This window comes from Schistocerca serialis, chromosome 5 (genome assembly GCF_023864345.2).
Source record: "Schistocerca serialis cubense isolate TAMUIC-IGC-003099 chromosome 5, iqSchSeri2.2, whole genome shotgun sequence".
Lineage (NCBI taxonomy): Eukaryota > Metazoa > Arthropoda > Insecta > Orthoptera > Acrididae > Schistocerca > Schistocerca serialis.
In genome coordinates, this window is record NC_064642.1 from 116,816,289 (window position 1) to 116,828,417 (window position 12,129).

A 12,129-nucleotide genomic window follows, 5' to 3' on the forward strand; every position below is an offset into this window, starting at 1 on the left:
AGCCACTCCACCTCGGCAAGAGTCATGTTTCGTTGCTCTTAATGGACTTGGAAATCAGGAAAAGGGAAGCCCTGCACTGCTCAAAGAAAGATAATCAAACTGAATTACGAACGATACTTGGAACTCAGGCCAATGTGCATAAGTTAATACAAAATTAAATATTACAACTTTGCAAAGCATTAAATGCATATAAACATTTCTTCAATCGTCGAGCGGACTGATATTACATGCATGTACACATTTCTTCAATCGTCGAGTGAACTGACACATTACCTGACAGGTCTTCGTCAGATTCTTACGTATATGTGCAAAACTAGAAGACAGATGAATGACAGTTGCTCCCGCGTCAGCGTGGAGCACATATTGTAGGAGAGCCTGCTCTACGGAAATTCAGCGGGTAATGGTCGTCGGGCGTTAACGACGCTGCGTCGCAAAGTAGAAGTGAGGAACGGGTCGACCTGGTGTACGTTGGACGATGCTGCAGCCGCTGCATCGAGGAGGGCCAAGGAGGACTTCACGATCCAATACAAGACACGTCTGCATGCTTCCAACACCACAGAAAAACGTTCTGCTCAAATGGAGGGCAGGTACTGAGAACGGCAACCACTGAACGAAACAGTTTTCAAGAATCGTCATCGGTTTGGAGCAAGCGATTATGGAATTGTGGATTATAAGAAGTTACATTGAATCGTGGAATCGACTGTCACATTGAAAACGCTGTAGACATGCTTCCTTGCGGCCTATGAATGTAGCGGACAACGTTTGTTGTCTGGGTAGGTTAAGGGCTGATTAAAACTAAACTAAACTCCGTCCGAACAGGCCATGAAGGCCCAACGGTACCGACCGGCCGCCGTGTCATCCTCACCCACAGGCGTCACTGGATGCGGGTATGGAGAGGCATGAGGTCAACACACCGCCTTCCCGGCCGTATGTCAGTTTACGAGACCGGAGCCGCTACTTCTCAATCAAGTAGATCCTCAGTTTGCCTCACAAGGGCTGAGTGCACCCCACTTGCCAACAGCGCTCGGCAGACCGGATGGTCACCCATCCAAGTGCTAGCCCAGTCCAACAGCGCTTAACTTCGGTGATCTGATGGGAACCGGTGTTACCACTGCGGTAAGGCCGTTGGCTGTTTAAGGACTGATGCAATAACGGAAAAAATCTGCTGCAGTTTAATTGTACCCTAACGAATGAACAAAAATAGAGGTCTAGGAATTTTCCTCATAGAATCTGTAGTACCAAAAGTAGCTAAGCAATTTGTCAAAGGGTTATTAGTATTTTTTAGTGGTAGAAATTAGTTTTAAATTTTTCTCCTTTGACTGTAGTAGCATTAGGTTTCTGTATTACTGTTATGATGTTAGGATCTTTTCGTAATGTTTGCAGGTACAACCTGGAACAACAATCGTTGTCCGCTACAATATAAGGCCGCAGGGAAGCACGCCAGCAACGTTTACAATGTGACAGTCGATTCCACGTCCGAAAGGACAGACAGGACACTTTCATACATAATAAGTTCGTCTCGATGGGCAGGGAATCCACAGCCTTCAATTCGGATGAATATTTACGTAGGACCTCCAGGGGGAATCAGAAACTACCGAACGTGGAAGACATGGAAGAGAACCGTGGCTAAGTGGTGCTAGGTAGGAATGTGAGTTGGACAGGAAACGAACCGAGATAGTACGCGCATTTACGATCAATACCGTTTTCGTGTGGAACAGAGATTAACGTAAGTGCCTAGTAAGCAGGAAATCCCGTGTTCGAGTCCCGATCAAACACACATTTTCCTCCGTAGCCGCTGATTCCGCATAAAGTCCTGATGCAGATTCTATCATTGGTTCCTTTCTCCACCTCCACCTTCAGTTTACATTAATTGTGGCCATTGTTAGCCTTCCAGACAATAGCGTGCAATTGTGAAGAATAAATAAATGAATAACTACGTATGTGCTTAATCACTGGTAGCCATGTGAAATGTGATGATAGAGAGGTCTGTTTGGCTACGAAATATCTGGTTGTTAGGCACAGCAAGAGATGGACTACAGCCAATGGAAATAAACACAGGAGTTTCTTGTGCGCTTAACATTTTGCGTGGTCCTCAGAGTTTTAATGTCCGAGGGAAAAATTATGATGTACTTTCGTAGATATACAAAATATGTGATACCTTCAACATGAATCCACATGAATACCAATAACGGCACTGAAAAAAGAAAGGCAAAGCTGTCGACTTTTTCTCATATCCTCTGCACGAACTGCCTTGACATTTCAACAATTCCATGTGGATTCTATTTCTTAATCTACTGACTGTGCAGCCTGCAGCGAACGATAGTGTTGGCCCTACTTCTGAACACCCAATTTTCATTGGCCATTACATTTTCAAGTAAAGATAGCTACCAAAAAGTCGTTTGTTTTGGAAATCAGCCTTATGCAAACACAAAAAAATCAAATGGCTCTAAGCACTATAGGACTTAACATCTGACGTCATCAGTCCTCTAGACTTAGAACTTATGAAACCTAACTAACCTAAGGACATCACACAAATTCATGCCCGAGGCAGAATAAGAACCTGCGACCGTAACAGCAGCGTGGTTCCGGACTGAAGCGCCTAGAACCGCTCGGCCACCGCAGCCGACTTATGCAAACATAATTAGTTTATTTTTATTTCCCCCAGACATGTTTCGACACCAATGTATCATCTTCTGTGGGCTAAATTTTTATTTCTGTAAAGTACATAATCACATTTGTAATAATTTAACTACTGTAGCCCTAAGAAATACAATATTTGAAATTTGCTTCGTTTTGTTTGGACACTCACCTTAAAATTACATCGCTAATTGAACTGTACTATTGTACATCGATTTTAGTGTTCGTTTTCGTATTTTTTTTTTTTTTTTTTGACAGTATGTCATCTGCAAACTAGCCATGGAGAAAATTATTGCATATTTTTGGAGAGCTGTTTCGAGGGTAGAGGCTATGTACGTTTCTGTACTTACATTTTCGGTCCTGTTTCGTGTCCCTGGTTGGTGCCTCAATCAGCTACTATTTAGTGCATTGCTTTCACTAAGTTTTTCATAAATTTCCGCTCACTACTTCACCTCAGAAGCACTTTCACAAAATGTGGCGAAATGAGGTCTGAGCAGACATTTCTGACAATACACTCAGTGAGATGTGTCATGTCATTGTCGCTGCTCACTTGTTTATCGTTGGTCTTGTGTTTGTTATGGCACTGATTTTGAATGTGTGTGTGTGTGTGTGTGTGTGTGTGTGTGTGTGTGTGTGCGTGCGTACGTGCGTGCGTGTGTACGTGTGAGAGGGAGAGAGAGAGATGGAAAGATGGGTGGGGAGATAACCAAGAAAACAGAAGGTTTTTTTTTTGTTTTTTTGTTATGTTTTTTGTAGGGAGTCACCTTTGCATAGCTCATTGAGTGACCCAAACAGTGTTTTATTGCACAGTGTTGTATTTTCGTTCAGGACTCTCTTTCCCTGTATTATTGCTTTTTGTATGTGGTAGTTCCCCTCTATTTTTTTTTTCTTTTTTAATAGAGACTGTTGTTTTCTCTGAGGATCTTAAGATCAGTCTCCTTGTTTCGCGACTAGGCCCATAAGAGAGTGTGAAAGCATTCAAGGCAGCATACTCTCATTGACTCTTTAAAAACCTTTTCCAGCGCGGCCACTGCGTTGTTCGCGGTAGGAAGTTTTGCTGGCGGACCATGTCCTCACACTATCTCCGAAACACGGAAACGCTCTCCGCGGCGCATCGCCTCCGTTCAGAGGCACTCTCAGCCGACGACGCTTCCTGCGTGCGTATTTTATCTTGACTGAAATAGCAGGGAGCTAGGTGGTGGAGTGGCAAAACACCATAATACTTTAGACAAATTTATTTAAATATTCAAAAACGAAGAGTGTGAAAGCAGATTTGAGCCTACACAATACAATGCGCCCACAATAGACGAAAGGAAATAATGAATTTAATTAAAAACAGTACCAACCAAAACCAATTATTAAACTCACAGTTAAATACCTTGAGCTATTTAAGTAAATTTTTCAACTGATTAAACTCGTACAACTCAGTGATGATGCGTGAACTTTAAAACAAGAAACCTTCAATGTCTAAAAAATGCTCTTTAAAGAAAACAAAATACAAGGTTTACAACTTTAATTTCCAGAGCACGTGACCAAGATACTTCTGCTGTACAAAGTGAAGGATCTTTTTGTAATGTGGTCACAAGAACGACCTTTGTCAAGCAGAAGGTACGCCACGGCCTTCATGTAACCGTTTATAATGTCAAGGATTTTACAATTCAAGGTTTTTACAGTACGATAAATAAGCTAACTGTAACACAATATACAGGGTGTAAACGATATATGACGCAAAAACTTCCTCTTAATAGAGCACAATTAATTGATTTCAGGGGCCGAGACTTGTGTAAACATTCTGCACAATACTGAAAGAATTCATTAAACAGGATAAATGTGACAGTGAAGTACGGTACAACTGCCTGCATATATGGTTATGTTGCTGTGGCAACAGGACATTTGCTTCTAAGTGAACACACAGTGCTCAGTCTAACATATGTTGTTATGTTTACTCGCATGTGCTTTTATTGCACCAATCGGATGTAAGCAACTCTGTTGTCACTAGCTGTTGCATTCAGCTTAATGGCGGACGCCACAGTTCGAACAAACACAATGCCTAAATAATTGCACGTTAAATTCACTCACAGAAATTACGATTCATGCGTGTTTCACACTAGCCAAAAAGTACTTAAGGGGCTCCGGAAAGGCTCAAAATCATGAAAAGTTCAATTTTTACTTTTTTGCGTTTTCTGAATCTGCAGACTATTACCTTTTGATATATATATAATTTATTCAATTCCGAAGACTACAACTATTTTTAAATTTTTTTTGAAATGTGTTCTACATGGGCGTGACCCACTGTGGCGCTGTTAAACTGCTGTCAAATGGTGTTATTATTAACGTCCGTGTTCATCAGGTACATTTTAGTGATGTGAGATAAAGTATGTGTTGTGGCTAACCCGTGATGGTTCAATATATATCGCTGGTGTGATTGTCGATTGTTTCATGTTTATTTACTCTGTCGTTATCTCGAAAATATTCGTAATTAATTCTGTTTCTTGAGTCTCTGTTTTGTTGAAGTATAATAATGAGTAAAAGTAAAGTTATTAGAAATCCTCTGAAGGCTTTTAAGAAAAGGAGAAATGTTGGAAAGCCAAAGGTATGTGTTATTACTGTAAACAATGAAGACGATAACCAAGTGAGTGAACCTAGCCTCTCAAGTACACCTGCCCATAGCAGTCAAAGTGGGAAAGAAAATACTTCACAGAAGAAGCTTGGTTCAATGAGTGAAAACTATGAATGTTTTATGGGCGAATCGGATGTGAATGAAATATTTGATATGTCGGTTCTCAAAGGAATTTTTTCAAACTGTGTAAGATGTATTCATTGTAGTGAAGTTGGTCTGGAACTCTCCATAATAAAGCACGTAGGACTTGCTAGTGAAATACAACTGAAATGTGATAAGTGTTCATACATGACCACCTTTTGGAACAGTGTTGCAGTAACTGCAACTGAAGAAAATGGTAGCAAAATCTACGAACACAACAACGAGCGATGCTTGCTTTAGACAAGGAACGCCTTCGGGCTGCAGACAGGGCTGTAAAGAGTCTAGAAATACAAGCAAGAGTAAACAGGAGGAGGAACAAGAGGAAGCTGGAGGAGGAGTTTGCAGAGGATGAAGATAATCCATCCTATGGACCTGGAATGCACTAAAAAGTTAATCCAATCTTTGTCGCTCGATTCCCAAAACTTTTATTTTCTCATACTAATTACATGTTTTCTAAGGATCTTCCAAACATATTTGTCTCAAACTTTCAGTAAATGTTACACAGTACCTTCTGCATAATTTAACACAGCCTTTTTCCAAAAAAACTGTATATTTTTGAATATATAAATAAAAAATTGCAAAAAAATGTTGTGAATTTTCATTACAATTGAAAAAAAATCATCTTTAATAACTGAACTAAAATTTTGTAAAATCCCTGTGTTAAGTTGTAGCCCATATTCCAATAAATAATCTGTAAAAAGTTCAACTTCCTACCTCAAATACTTTGTGAGGAAAGATGTAATTTATAAGCGTTATTTTAACATTGCAAGTATAGGGCGTTCCGGAGCCCCTTAAACGTTTTTACCTTGCTTTACAGGAAGGAGCAGAAACGCATCTCATCGTTAGTCAGTTTCGTTCGCACCGATTGTTTCACGACACGACATATTCATCGCACTTTTTAACCTCCTTCCGCCTTCTCGTACAAACATGAGTGCAACACAACCTCTGCTCACACTGTTCGACCCTCATATTCGATACTCTGATCGCTCTCGCTCTGCTTTTACAACGTTTCAGTACACATTTTACTTTACAAAGTTATTACAATCAAAATCAATGCAATAAAAGATAAACGAAGAATCAAAATATTTTACATATTCAATAGACAAGAAAACCTTATTACTTATGTCTAAAAGGTAAATAGCAGTTGCATATTTTTATTTTCAACAAACAGTTACTCATTACATTATAGAAAAAAAAAACACTGTGGTATATCACCAGAAATCCAGAATACGAAAATAAGAAAGCAAGAAACAAAACAGAAAAACACCTGTTATATAGGTCTCAGCCGGTGATCCCTTCACAAGCTGTATGAATTTATCGAGAACGCTTCCCAAAGCTTCCTGCACGATCGCCATTTGTTGCTGTTTATCATAGATTTGTATCGTCATAATTGTCTACTCTTACACGACTACTTTGCAAATTCATCCGTAACGCAGTACAGTAGTCAACTTCACCTTCGTACTTTTAATTCTGTGCACAAAACGTATTGTCTGTTCTGGTACGCTTCCATTTTGTTATTAAATAAGTCATGACATAGTACAACTTACGAGTACGTATTTAATTTGCATTGTTTGAGAGATACCGGCTCTTTACTGCTCCGCATAAAAGGCAGAGACCCAGAACACGAAGAACGTATTTGATAGCTGAGGAACAAATTCAAGACCGTATCCACGAAGATCCTACTAAGAGTACAAGAAGCATCGTCGCCAAATCTGTTTATTGCACTTTGAAAGAGGAGTTTCTGGGTGTTTTGCGCCCTAAAACACTAATCATCATCATCATCATCATCATCATCAGGAGTTTCTGGGGCCTTACCACATTTAAGCATACAAGCGTTGGAAGACCAAGATTTCCCTCCGTAACCATAATTCTCAGAATGTTTTTCGTTGCAAAGTGCTCAGAATGATTTTGTAAACAAAACAGTTGTTATTCGAGATGGAATAATTAATATCCATAACATGCACACGTGAAGTGTACACAGTCCGCGCCAAGTAGCAGTAACAGATTTTCAGCGCCTGTTTTCCGTGAATTTATAGGCGGGTATAATCGATTATTACATTATTGGGCCTTATGTCTTACCTACGCGACTGACTGCTAATAATTACCGAAGATTTCTAGAGGGAACATTGCCAAAAACTTTATTAGAAGATATTCTGTTAACCGTACGTCATAATATTTGGTTCCTCCACGATGGTACTCCACCCACAACGGTCACAGAGTACGAATGGTTTTTGAGTAAACGATTTTCAGGACGGTGGATAGGAGATCTTGGTCATCAATGGCCAACACGTAGTCTTGATGTAAATCCACTGGATTTTTACTTTTAGGGTAATATGAAAGAGCTTATTATTATCAGAAAGTAAATAACGTAGATGATCTTACGCAGAGAACTTTCGGTGCCGCCAATAGCGTAAAGATGTGTGTGTGAACGACTGCTACGAAACTCGATTCTCCGTAATGAAGCATGTGTCGAACGTAATCGTGGGCATTTTGAACATTTATTGTGGTATTGATGTAAGAGCAAACAGTCACGTGAGTTTCATTTTTCGTTAAGGTTGTAGTTGTTGTGGTCTTCAGTCGGAAGACTGCTTTGATCTAGCTCTCCATGCTACTCTATCTTGTGCGAGCCTGTTTTTCTCTGGATAACTACTGCAACCTATATCCTTCTGAATTTTTTACTGTATTCATCTCTTGGTCTCCCACTATGATTTTTACCGAACCCCCCACATCCAAACACACACGCACACACACATACACACACACACACACACACACACACACACACACACACACACACACACACTACTAAATTGGTGATCCCTTGATGTCTCAGAATGTGTCCTATTAGCAGTTCCCTTCTTTTGGTGAAATTGTGCCACAAATTTCTTGTCTTATTTGAACAGAAGTCCTATTCCTCCGGCCACCGATCTTCCCTCATTCCCACTATATCTAATTTCAACCTATCGATTTTCTTTTATAAATTTTCTAACCTGCTTGCTCAATTAAGGCATCTAACATTCCACGCCCCAATCCGCAGAATGTCAGTTTTGTTTCCCCTGATGGCGATGACCTCCTCAGTATTCCCCGCCCGGAGATCCGAACAGGAGACTATTTTACATGCAGAATATGTTACCCTAGAGGACGCCGTCGTCATTTGACCATACAGTAAAGCTGCATGCCCTTGGAAAAAAATTACGGCTGTAGTTTCCCCCTTGCTTTAAGCCGTTCGCAGTACCAGCACATCAAGACCGTTTTGGTTGATGTTACAAGGCCAGATCAGTCAATCATTCAGACTTTGCCTCTGCAATTACTGAAAAGGCTGCTGCCTCTCTTCAGAAACCACACGTTTGTCTGGCCTCTCAACAGATACCCCTCCGTTGTGGTTGTACGTACGGTATGGCTATCTGTATCGTTGAAGCACGCAAGCACCCTGCGGACGGCAAGGTCCAGAGTTCGTGGGTGCCGGGAGGTGGGGTGGGGGTAGGAAGGGGGGGGGGGTGATATAGAGTGGCAGGCCGCCTACACCTGAACGGATAATTTCTTGAAACATCTTAGAATAGGGAGACGCCCTACATTCTAACAGAGACACAGCCCACTCGAAGTAAGCTGGTCTAATACCATAACAGTAACAGCAGCACGACATTTGTAACATTGAATACAGGGCCTAAATGCCGTGCCGCTCTCGCACGGCGCACCACTGTTGAGGTAAATCCTCTGCTGTGTCCCTGGCTAGCGACGCCTGCCGAAGAATTCGCGAGACAGAGCCCTGTTACTCTCTGCCGAGGTCCATCTTTGCAACCACAACACCCTGCAGCTCGGTAAAGATGGGCCCAACAACATGCCGAATGGCCCTCTCAGGATTGGCACTACGTTCTTTTAACCGATGAGTGTCGCATATGCCTTCAACCAGACAATCGTCGGAGACGTGTTTGGAGGCAACCCGGTCAGGCTGAACGCCTTAGACACAGTGTTCAGCGAGTGCAGCAAAGTGGAGGTTCCTTGCTGTTTTGGGGTGGCGTTATGTCGGGCCGACGTACGCCGCTGGTGTTCATGGAAGGCGCCGTAACGGCTGTAAGACATGTGAATACCATCCTCCGACCTATAGTGCATCCATATCGGCAGCATGGCGAGGCATTCGTCTTCATGGACGACAATCCGCGCCCCCATCGTGCACATCTTGTGAATGACTTCCTTCAGGATAACGACATCGCTCGACTAGAGTGGCCAGCATTTTCTCCAGACATGAACCCTATCCAGCATGCCTGGGATAGATTGAAAAGGTCTGTTTATGGACGACGTGAACCACCAACCACTCCGAGGGATCCACTCCGAAGCGCCGTAGAGGAGCGGGATAATCTGGACCAACAGTGCCTTGATGAACTTGTGGATAGTAAGCCACGACGAATACAGGCATGCATCAATGCAAGAGGACGTGCTACTGGGTATTATAGGTTCCGGTGTGTACAGCAATCTGGACCGCCACATCTGAAGGTCTCGCTGTATGGTGGTACAACATGCAATGTGTGGTTTTCATAAGCAATAAAAAGGGCGGAAACGATGTTTATGTTGATCTCTGTTCCATTTTTTGTACAGGTTCCGGAACTCTAGGAACGGAGGTGATACAAAACTTTTTTATGTGTGTATTATTTTATTCCGGTTGCCAAGAATGGCGTCTAATTACTAACTCACAGGAACTATCTACTTCAGTTTCGCTACCACATAAAGTGCTTCTAACAGCAACAAACACACCACCGCCGATTGTATTTATCCTATCCTTTCTGAACACCTTTACGTCCTTCGCAAAAAATTGCCTTTAACGATCTTAGGATCAGTGGTTTCTGTTAGCGCTTGGAGCTGTGGTACTGTCCCAACACAGCTACGACAATTTACACCTCTTATACCGATGGTTCCTGTATCTACGTTTCTTCCTGTGTTCGGCCTGCACTCTTTGATACTGAATCCTTTTTGGTGTTTCCCCAAGGTACTCTAACCTAAAAAAACGCCGTCCAAGCCATATAGTACCCACTACCCACGTAACCGTCTCCTGTTGTAATGGACTCCTGACCTGTTTAGTGCAACCCAAAATCCCACCACCCTTTGGCGCAAGTCGAGAAATATGAAGCCTACACTGTCGCAGAACGTTCCAAGCCTCTGATTCAGACCATCCACTCGGCTCTGTACCAAGGTCAGCAATCAGCCTGTCGACTATGCTGCAGATGGTGAGTTCTGCTTTCATTTCGCAAGCAAGACTGGTAGCCTTTACCACTTCTGAAACCAGAGAGAATCTCTCCCTGTCCTAAGCGACACATGTCATAGGCACCGAAGTGAGCCACCACCTGCGGTTGGCTGCACACTTTGCTCTTTATGGCATCCGGAAGGACCTGCTCCACGTCTGGAATAACTCCACCCGGTGTGAACACGAAGTGCACACTGGCTTTCTTCCCACCTTGGCAGCAAATAATGGAACAAATATGTCGAAGCATGTGTAGGCGAGAAATGTAACTTAATGAGAAAATGTGTTGTGCATCAGTAGGATGGGGAAATCGTCTAATTTGTTCTGTAGACACTACTAGTGTAACATTATAAAAAACAAGGGATGATTCATAAATAATCTGTCGATCTGTTACTTATACATTTAGATAACACTTCGTATTCGTGGAGATATGGTAGGGCTCCATTTGGTTAGAAAACAAACTCCTGATCCATCGTGAACACGAGTACATTCATTTGCCATACGATAACGGCAAAATTTAAAAGTTTGCCTTTTATTTTGTGGTAGAGAAATGTGTTTTCCATCCGGTGCAAGTCTCTTGACATGATGCATCTTGCGTCTCAGTATTACTGTTTCTCATATTTTCTAAGAGTGAGGGGTCCCTGCTGCAGAACTTCCACAGTCATAAAAATCCAACATATGTATGTAGTTTCGATGACACCCGAAAATAACAGTATTTCACCATACGTTAATGAACCCGGAGAAAGAGCAATACACAATGAACTTTCCAAAATTAATTACAGAATTTTTGCGGTTTTAGGGAATTCCCCACATCTGGAGCAGTGCTGTAATTTTTCTGGTTCACAGGAGACGAAACAGACATAAAAACCCTGTAAGCCGTTAAGACTATTATAGGCCCGTACTGTATTCACGAAAATAATTATCGCCAACCAAATAAAACAAAATATAACTGTACTCAAGAAGTGAAAATAGCATTAATAGTTTTTTTTTAAGTTGTCAGCAGGATTATAAACCGAAGCAGAGAACATGAATTACGACCATGACATACATTTATGTTGGTGAAAAGTTTGTCGCACCATCTGTTCTAGTAGCCATTGAGAAACAAAACACTGATTCACCCTACGTCAATACCCTAAAGAGTATGTACGTCAATGATGCAGCTTTAGCTAGTCTGAATCACGTTACTAGGAAATTTAAAAGAAGAATATTATGTTTCATCAAAGCTGAAGAAATAGATGTTGCTAAACCATGATTGATCGAAATGCTTTTGCTGTGAACACATTGTGGCTTTTGCCTCACGTGTGGATGAAATTTCAGAAAGGTTGGAAGAAATTAATAGATCAAGGTTACAAATAGGACTGAAAACCGATTATAACAAGACTAAAATGATGTTCACTGCAAGACAAAAAAACGACACACCACGAAGGAATTATCCGAATGAGATGGAAATCCGTAGATGTTATGTACATGTACAAACAAATAATTACATCTATTCAAG

At 41.6% G+C, this 12,129-nt stretch overlaps 1 protein-coding gene and 1 pseudogene across 4 annotated transcripts in view; one reads left to right on the top strand and one right to left on the bottom strand.

Moving 5' to 3' along the window:
• LOC126481181 (Na(+)/H(+) exchanger beta-like) overlaps positions 1-12,129 on the top strand; it is a 1,115,178-nt gene that overhangs the window by 96,751 nt on the left and 1,006,298 nt on the right. The gene's annotated exons all lie outside the window — the stretch shown is intronic.
• Positions 1,013-1,130, bottom strand: LOC126482508 (5S ribosomal RNA; annotated as a pseudogene).